Source organism: Monodelphis domestica, chromosome 3 (genome assembly GCF_027887165.1).
Source record: "Monodelphis domestica isolate mMonDom1 chromosome 3, mMonDom1.pri, whole genome shotgun sequence".
NCBI classification, from domain to species: domain Eukaryota; kingdom Metazoa; phylum Chordata; class Mammalia; order Didelphimorphia; family Didelphidae; genus Monodelphis; species Monodelphis domestica.
The window spans coordinates 433,685,999-433,696,307 of record NC_077229.1 but is presented as its reverse complement, the minus strand read 5'-3'; positions in this window follow the sequence as shown (position 1 = coordinate 433,696,307).

The following is a 10,309-nucleotide window of genomic DNA, read 5'->3' as shown; positions in this document are numbered from 1 at the left end:
CAAGGCTGTTAAATAGAAAGGATAGGCATGCTAGATTTGCATCTTACAGACTATAACTGGGCAGTTCACCTGGCCTCATTTTCACAATAGGAGTTTGGATGGGATGATCTCTGGACTCCCTTTAGTCTCTTAATCTTTCTCCATTTCCCTTAATTCTCTTTGTCTTAATACAGAGGTGATGATGCAGTTTCTTTCAAAAAGATTCTACTTTTAAAATTTAATTTGCACCAGTCTGCCTGAGGCAAAGAGGGCATGCAATAAATTTTGTGTCAATTCCATGTTTTACAGAAGTTTGTAAAGCCTTAAAAAAAGATTCACTACCTATTTCTATGTTTTCAACATATCAGCATGGCAATTTTTTTTTTCAGAAATGACTAGATCCTAAGTATTCTAATTCAGCCCATGAGGTTTAGTTTGGTCTAGCTAAAACTCAGCTGTGTCATCTCCCATTTTTCTCTCCACTTCCTTACTTCCTGGCAGCAATCTCTAATTGTTTTAGGCGGGCAACCTTGTTTTTTCCCTTTCCCTTTCCAGTCCTCAGAACTCATAGAGAGCAGAGACTGTGCATTAATTATCTTAAAAATGTTTTTATTCTATACTTAGTAATCAGCATCACTAACAAAAACATTTAAATAAATAAATGCATAAAAATTAGGTGTAAACCAACAAACTCCCCATTGTTTCAATTTATTTAGAATATGTAAAATGTACATGCATGTTAATATAAGCATTCTCTGCTTTTGAGTTCCCTTTGGATTTGTTTTACTTACATACTTTTTTGTCTTGATTTTGTGGCTGTTGGTTTTTAATTATCATGTGTATTATTCTTATTCTCTTTTGATCTCTTCATATATTTTCCCTTGTTTTCTTTGTATTTCTCATATTTGTCATTTTTAATAGCACGCCATTTCTCCCATTTACTGCATTTGTGCTACTTCCAGTTATTTTGTCATAACAAACACAGCTTCAATGAATATTTTCATACTTAGATAGCTTTTTGCCCTCTTGGTAATTCCCTTAGGGCCTAACCCAAGTAATAGAATCCCTAGGTCAATGAGCATGAATAGTTTTACAGCTCTTAATATATATTTCCATTTCATTTTCTAAAAAAACATTTCACAGCTACTCTAGCAATGTAATATTAGGTCTGTTTCTCCATGTTCCTATCAGCATTTAATTTTATCACTTTAGTCTTTCTGGTTCTCAGTTAATAAACATCACTAGGACCATATTTAACTAGCTTGGTCCTTAGACAGCAGCTACAGTCTGTTGCCAGGACCATACTCTTTCCAAAACCAAGTTTTTCCAGCTTGATCATAGCCAGTGGAACTTCTGATCCAGTGCCACAACCCCTCAGGAATGCAGGTTTACATCCATAGTATGATGAGTATTAAAGTAATATGTTTGTAGACTATTTAGACACTGTATTAAAAAGGGGAGGTTAAGTTGTACTTGAGGGGTTAAGACTTTCAGCATTGAGAGGGGGAAAAGAGAGTAGAACCTCCCTTCACAAAGTGGGGTACAGGGGAGACAACTGATGTTTAGGGTTGGCCCAGAGAGAGGAGAGGGGGTTTGAAGAATTCCCCCTTCTGCCTTCCCTCCTTAGCCAAAGCTGCTCTCCCCAATTTGCTCTTGTCTCTCCTGTCCCCCCTCCACTCCTCGAGACCAAAGAGACTCCCCTTGATCGGTTCACTCACACTCAGTTTGAGGAGCAGATAACTTTTAATGTCAACTCAATCAGGTAATACAAAAGGAAGAATGGGCATGGAAGAATGGGAAAAGGAAAGTGGGGAAAAGGGGTCCCTATCTCTATATAAACCCTTTCCCCTCCCTCCTCAAGTTTGGGGGGAACTCAGGCCTTGGCAGCCTGAACCCCTGAAAGAAAGTCAGGTTGACTCATCCCTGGGTAACAGGAGCTGAGGTAAAGTCTGATCAGGTTTCTCTTCAGAAAGTCCCTTCAATTGGGAAATGCTGGGTGGAAGGATTTCCAGTCACCAGCAGGAAAAGTGGGTAACACTCAGGAGAAAGTCTTTTTCCTACCTCCTGTCTTTGGCTTCTCAAGACTGAGACTGACCAATTCCTCTACCAGCCTGAGTCTTCTCTCCCTCCAGATTCCTAACTCCTTTTGGGCCCCTCCTCTGCCAAGGTGATCAATTTCACAGTCTTCAGTTGACTTTTTCTTTAGTGCCAGCCTCTGTCACAACTGTCACAACTCTAAGCCCATGTTGGCAAAGACATGGCATGCATGCTTTGGCATGCTAGAGGGTACTCCTCCATCCCCTCCTCTCCATAGTGCCTGATGGCATTTTTCACATGCCTTGCTCTGCTACCCAGCAGCACATGTGACCATTTCCTCCATTGTCTGGGGTAATGTGAGAGGCTCACAGCAGCTTGAAGTTTGGTCACATGTTCTTTAAAAGGCTTGCCAATGTTGCAGTTTAAACCACTATTGCCTCACCAGAAATTATGTTTGGATTATGTGTATGCTCAGGTTTAAATCTGCTACTAACCTTATGTAGGTATGTGTGTATCTCCAGACAACTATCATATTTAATTTATTTAAGGCTCTATTCATTTCTTTAACTTCTTTCTTATTTATTTCTTGGTTAGCTGTATCTAATTCTGAAAGGGGAAAATTAAAGTTCATTACTATTATTATTTTATTATCTATTTCTATATGTATCTCAGTTACTTTTTCCTTGAAAAATCTGGATGCTATGACACTTGGTGCATACAGGTCCAATACTGATAATACTTCATTATCCATCATAACACCCTCCCCCCAAACATAGTATAGTAATCATGTTCATCCTTTCCAATTATATCCATTTTAGCCCCAATTCTGGGGGTTGGAGTTCATGACTGCTACCCCTGCCTTCTCTGGATCACCTGAGACATAGTTTATTCTGCTCTAGTCCCTCACCTTCATACTGCGTGTGTCTCATTTTCAGTGTATTTCTTGTAAACAACATATTGTCAGGTCCTTTTTTTTTTATCCTTTCTGCTATCCATTTTCTTCCCATATGTGAATTCTTCCCATTACACTCAGTATCATAATTACTAGCTGTGCATTTCCATCTACTCTATTCTTCCTTACCACCCCCTTCTTCCCTTCTTTCCAACATAATTCTCTTCAGATTTCCAATTTTCTTTTATCAATACCTTTTCAACTTGCACTGCTTTCCCCAAATTCTCCCTTATCCTTTCCCTTTGTCCCACCTTTCCAAAGGTCCCTCCTTTGTCCCTCCCCTCTTACTTTTTAATACTTATTCTATCCATTTCACCCCAAATCCCTTCCTTATCCCCACAACTATGCCCTCCTACTTCTTTTTCTTTTAAATCCTTACCTTCTATCTTAGAATCAATACTATGTATAGGTTCCAAGGCAGAAAAGCAATAAGGGCTAGGCAATGGGGCTAAGTGACTTGCCCAGGGTCAAACAGCTAGCAAGTGTCCGAGACCAGATTTGAAACTAGTACCTCCCATCTCTAGGCATGGCTCTCAATACACTGAGCCACCCAGCCTCCCCACCTCCTACTTCTTGATATGAGTTCAATTCTAAAAATCTCTTCCCAATCTTATCTTAAGAATCCATCACCTAACCCCCTTACTTTTGATATGTACATCCCTCCCCAGTCCCTCTCTTATCACAGATCCTTTCCCTCCTGTTTCTCTGTATATTAAGAAAAATATTATAATACTAATTGTATATATTGTTCTTCAGTTGGATTAGAGTAGGCATCTAGCTCTACTAGACCTCAACCCTTCTTTGTGGTAGTTCTTCCACTCACTCCTCTGTATGAGATAGCCATTCTACTCTACCTCCTCCAGTTCTATTCCACTATGATTTTTGGCTCATTCCATTACATTCACCTCAACAATGAGTCTTTCCTCCATGTATGCCTCTTCAAAACAACCAGGCAATGATGCCATTCCCGTGGGCCATGAATGCCATTTTCCCATAAAGGAATCAAATAGCTTGACCTTTTGAGTCATTTATGATTAGTCTTTCATTACCTTTGTATGTTTCTTATAGACCAGATTTTTCTGCTGGGCTCCCCTCCTCAAGAATTTAGTTCATTAAATATCCATTTTTTGCCTTTTATAATTATGCTCATCATTGCTGGATATGCTATTTTTGTTGCAAGTCCATTTATTTTGCTCTAAGAAATGCTCTGTTCTCTGTCTTGAATTCTTTTAATGTTGCAGCTGCTAGTTCTTGTGTTATTATAATGATATCTCCATAGTATTTAAGTGTTTGTTTTTTCTTTTTTGCTTATTACATTTTCTCCCTAACCCTGGAGCTATGGAACTCAGCAAGGATGCTCCTGTGCATTTTAATATTTGGATCTCTTTTAGAAGATGATTAGTGGATTCTTCCAATTTTTAATTTCTGGGAAGTTTTTCCTGATGATTTCTTGGAATATGACTAAACTCTTTTTTTTTAATCATAACTTTTCAGGAGTACAACTAATGTTATCCTATGTATTGTCCCTCCTTGATTTATTTTCTAGGTCAGTTGTTTTGGTGATAAGATATTTCATATCCTCTTCTATCACTTCATTTTTTTAAATTTTGTTTTATTATTCTTGGAATCTTAGGAAATGAATAGCTTCTCCTTGTCCAATTCTAGTTCTTATTTTATTATTTTCTTCCATGAGTTTCTGGATCTCTTTTTCCAGTTGGGTGATCTTTCTTTTATAATTTTCTTGATTTTCGTATATGCTCCTACCCCCTCCTACCTCTCCACCCCCCCCCCCAATTTTTCTTCAGTTTCTTTCATTTGGTCTTAGAGGTTTTTTTCCCATTTGAATTAGTTTATTTAGTCAATTTAGAACATTATCCCTTGGTTACAATAATCACATTATTTCCCTCCCTCCCCATCCACACACCCTTCTCACAGCCAATGCATAATTTCATTGGGTATTACTTGTGTCCTTGATCAGAACCCATTTCCATGTTGTTGATGTTTGCACTAGAATGTTCATTTAGTCTACATCCCCAACCATATCCCTTCAATCCATGTATTCAAGCAGTTGTTTTCCTTCAGTGTTTTTACTCCCACAGTGTTTCCTCTGAGTGTGGATAGTGGTTTTTCTCATAGATTCCTCCAAGTTGTTCAGGGTCTCTGCATTGTCACTAATGGAGAAGTCCATTATATTAAATTGTATCACAGTATATCAGTCTCTGTGTACAATGTTTTCCTGGTTCTGCTCCTCTCACTTTGCATCAATTCCTGGAGGTTGTTCCAGTCCCCATGGAATCCCTCTACTTTATTATTCCTTTGAGCACAATAGTATTCCATCACCAACATATACCACAATTTATTCAGCCATTCCCCAATTGAAGGGCATCCCCTCATTTTCCAATTTTTTTGCCACCACAAAGAGCACAGCTATGAATATTCTTGTACAAGTCTTTTTCCTTATTATCTCTTTGAGGTACAAACCCAGCAGTGCTATGGCTGGGTCAAAGGGCAGGCAGTCTTTTATCATCCTTTGGGCATAGTTCCAAATTGCCCTCCAGAATGGTTGGATCAATTCACAACTCCACCAGCAATGCATTAATGTCCCAACTTTGCCACATCTCCCTCTAGCATTCATTACTTTCCTTTGCTGTCATGTTGGCCAATCTAGTAGGTGTGAAGTGATATCTCAGAGTTGTTTTGATCTGAATCTCTCTGATTATAATACTTTTTCATGTGCTTTTTAATAGTTTTGATTTCTTTAACTAAAAATTGCCTATTCATGTCCCTTGCCCATTTATCAATTGGAGAATGGCTTGATTTTTTTGTACAATTGGTTAAGCTCTTTATAAATTTGAGTAATTAGACCTTTGTCAGAGGTTTTTGTAATGAAGATTGTTTCCCAGTTGGTTGCTTCCTTTTTAATTTTGGATACATTAGTTTTGTTTGTATAAAAACTTTTTAATTTTTGATGTAATCAAAATTATTGATTTTACATTTTGTGATTTTTTCTAGCTCTTGGTTTTAAAGTCTTTCTTTTCCCATAGATCTGACAAGTGTACTATTCTGTGTTTGCATAATTTGCTTATAGTTTCCTTCTTTATATACAGTTCATTCACCCATTCTGAGTTTATCTTGGTGTAGGGTGTGAGATGTAGATCCAAACCTAATCTCTCCCATACTGTCTTCCCATTTTCCCATCAGTCTTTATCAAATAGTGGGTTTTGGTTCCTAAACTGGGATCTCTGGACTTATCATAGACTGTCTTGATGAGGTCATTTACCCCAACTCTATTCCACTGATCCTCCTTTCTGTCTCTTTAGCCAGTACCAAGTTGTTTTGATGACCACTGCTTTATAGTATAGTTTGAGATCTGGGACTGCAAGTCCTCCTTCCTTTGCATTTTTTTTTCATGATTTCCCTGGATATCCTTGATCTTTTGTTCTTCTGAATGAACTTTGTTATGTTTTTTTCTAATTCAGTAAAAAAAGTTTTTTGGTAGTTCAATTGGTATGGTACTAAATAAGTAAATTAATTGAGTAGGATTATCATTTTTATTATGTTAGCTAGTTCCACCCATGAGCAATCAATGCTTTTCCATTTGTTTAGATCTAGTTTTAATTGTGTGGAGTGTTTTGTAGTTCTGTTCATAAGTTTTTCCTGTGTTTGTCTGTTTTTAAAGATCTTCCAAAGTCTTTTTTGTTGTTGTTGTTTTTTGTGGCTATTCTTGGTATTTCTTTGCTGTTTTTGAAGGGGGTATTTTTACTTCACTGTCCTCTGATTTTGAGATATGCTCTTCTCTGTCCCTATAATAACTATCAATAGTTAAATCCATTCTCATTTGCTTGCTCATTTTAATTTATTTTTAAAATGTTAGTGGCCAGATCAAATCATAAGATTTGATCAAATCATAGATTTGATCACTGTCTTATTATTGGACTCTCAGGGTTCCTATTGTGTTGGAATATTTTACCTTAGGTTTCAGGATTTTGGAGGTATTTATTTTTATCCAGATTCTATTTAGTTTTTAGAGTCCAGCATCTGATGTAATCCCAGTCCCTAACTCAGACCCCAGTCCATGATTGACCTTATGTGTTCCAACCAGAGCCAGTGGGCAGTTTTGCTACTGTTACTGTAAGTAGCCAGTCTGCCCTCCCCTTATAAGAAGAAACTCCACTCTTTTGGGAGTGTCCATAGCTGATGAAACCCCAGTCCCTCATTAACTACATTTACCAATGAGTGCTCTTTCCTCAGTCCTCCTCTCCTACCACTATAGCCTGGAATAGAGCAGGTATCCAGGCTGAATTCTTTGGGCCTCTAAAGTCCTTTGTTTAGGCCTGAGCTGCTGCCCTCAGGGTCTGGTGCCCACAAACTATGTGGTACTTACTACTTTAATCCCTAGCTATGGGCTAGCAAGGGTGTCTAAAGCCAAGGCTGCTCTCAGGACCCTCTGCTTGAGGATTCCAGTCATATCCTTGGGGATGAAGCAATCAGGGAGAGGTTGCTGTTGATTTCACAGTGTTTGCTCTGTTCCTGTCCCTAAGGTCTATGGCTGTGATACAGAGGCCAGGGATATCAGAAACTTTCCTCCCTAGTTTCCCCGGGCTATTCATTTTCATTCCTGACTCCTGTATATTTTCACAGTTTTTAGCTTTGTTTCTGTGGAGTTATTTTTGGTTGTTTGTTGGGGTTATTAGGAAGTCAAGAAAGCTTCATGCACTACTCCACTATCTTCCCACAATGCTTCTGCATCTATATATAAATTCTTTCCCTAGTCCTTTTTTTCCTGTTTCAGTGCTGGGTGTGAGATTGGTGCTTGATTATATTTTTTTAACACCTCAGATAAAAATTCACATTTTGTTTCACAATCTAGATGGATAACAAACCTCTTCCTAGATCTTTCTAATGCTCAGATAAGAAGAGTAACTAAAAGGCATCATTAATATAAAATATTCCATGAGCAGTTAATAACTTTACTCCAGGCCTTGCCAATACATCACTGTGTGAGATTGGGCAGGTCACCCAATTCTTCTGAACACTCCTTTTCTCTTCTGTAAAACAGGGATATTAGATTAGATGATCTCTAAGGTCCCATTCTGCTCTTGGAGTCTGATTCTATAAGCAGAACAGAAGAACTCCAATAAACACATACAGAATGTGTCTATATAAGGCAAATGGTATGTTTAGGAAAGTTACATTATTGCATTCTAATGTGTTTTAACCCCTTTCATGTGTCTACATGGTATACAAAGGAATACAAAATCCAAAGTGTCTCAGGCCAGATTTGCACCTAGGACCTCCCATCTCTAGGCCTGACTCTCAATCCACTGAGCCACCCAGCTGCCTCCAACAGTTTAGAATCTTGTTACACCTTAGTTTATTTTTATATTTTTATTTAAAACAAGAATAAAGTAAAAATATTCATTCACAAATACACAGTAGAAAATGGTGGGAGAATCTTACAAGCTCTCTTGATGAAAATGAAATTCATTTTTAAGTTTTTAGCCAAATTTCATCTGACTTTCTTTTTTGAATGATGTTTCTAGTTAAAAATCCATTGATATGTTAATTAAAGTGTCATTTCATCAGCCAAAGATGTAAATGATATATAAAAAGTATTATATCCAATTTAATTTATTGGAAATTTCAGGAAAATATTCATTAGATGTCACTTCTTAAAATTTCAGATGATCATTGATTTCTTTCTTGACAGTCTAATCCAAAGATAGTTCATTTCTTTTTTTTTTTTAATTTAGAATATTTTTCCATGGTTACATGATTCATGATCCCCCATTCCCTCCCCTCTCCTGAAACTGACAAGCAATTCCACTGAATTATACAAGTATAATTGTTCAAAATCTATTTCCATGTTATTCATAGTTGCAGTAGAGTGATTTTTAACATCAAACCCCTAATCATATCCATATCAAATTATGTGCTTGTTCATATGGTTTTCTTCTGTGTTTCTGCTCCCACAAGTCTTTCTCTGGATGTGTATAGTGTTCTTTCTCATAAGTTCTGGATTGTCCTGGGTCATTGCATTACTGCTAGTAGAGAAGTCTATTACATTTGATTGTGCCTCAATGTATCAGCCTCTGTGTACAATGTTCTCCTGGTTCTGCTCCTTTCACTCTGCATCAGTTCCTGGAGGTCATTCCAGTTCACATGGGATTCCTTCAGTTCATCATTCCTTTCAGCACAATAATATTCCATCACTATCAGATACCACAATTTCTTCAGCTATTTTCCCATCAAAGGACACCCCCTCATTTTCCAATTATTTGCCACCACAAAGAGCATGGTTATAATTATTTTTGTATAAGTCTTTTCCCTTATCTCTTTGGGGGTACAAACCCAGCAGTGGTATGGCTGCATCAAAGAACAGGTATTCTTCTAAAGCCCTTTACATATAGTTTCAAATTGCCCTTGGTTGGACCAAGATAGTTCATTTTAAAAAATGGTAATAATAGCTAGAATTTATATGATACTTAAAAGTTTGCAAAATGCTTTACTGGTACTATCTCATTTTATCCTCACAACAATCCTGAGAGTATCCTTTTAATTCCCTTTTTAAAGATAAGGAAACTGAGGCCTAGAGAGATATAAACAATTTACCCACAGTTATACAAATGCCTAAAGTTAGACTTGAACTCAGGCCTTCCTATCTTTTGGTGCAGCATTGGATCAAGAGTGCCACTTATGCCAAGAAATGATGTAATGTTACAAGGCATTCAATTCTATTTTCACTTGTGTGGTTCTAAAATGTAAGTTTCTTAATCTTACTGTTTTCTTTGTCTTGAATATGAAATATGTTTTTATTTGTGCCCTGTAATGTGCTGACTTAGTTAATTTTGAAAAGATAGCTAGTAAATATGCTCATCTTTGTAGCCATGTTATATCATTTATACACTCACTCAGGTGAAAGAGATGGTCAGTGAAGAAGACAAGCAATTTTTTCTTCAATACAAATAGATGAATAGTAACTTCCATGGAAAAATCCACTTAAGAGTAAATTGCTTAAGAAGTGTAACATGTTCACTGACCATCTTGCTGCATAGAATATAAACAATCAACAGTTAGTGCATTTTGGTCTTGTAAAATTAATTATTTTGACACTAATCCAACATGCTTTCAAGTTTTTGTGGAATTCTCTTTAGTGACAAAACTTGTCTCTGTGTGTTGCAGTGTGTCCATGATATATTTGTGTTAAGATTTTGATATATGAAACAACACCCCAAATTTCTCAGTCATTGATTTTGCTCCATCTGTGCAAATTCTACAAGGGAACAAATTGATTTGTTTTCCTTCAAAGTATGAGTTAATTAGATTAAAAATGTCTTCTCC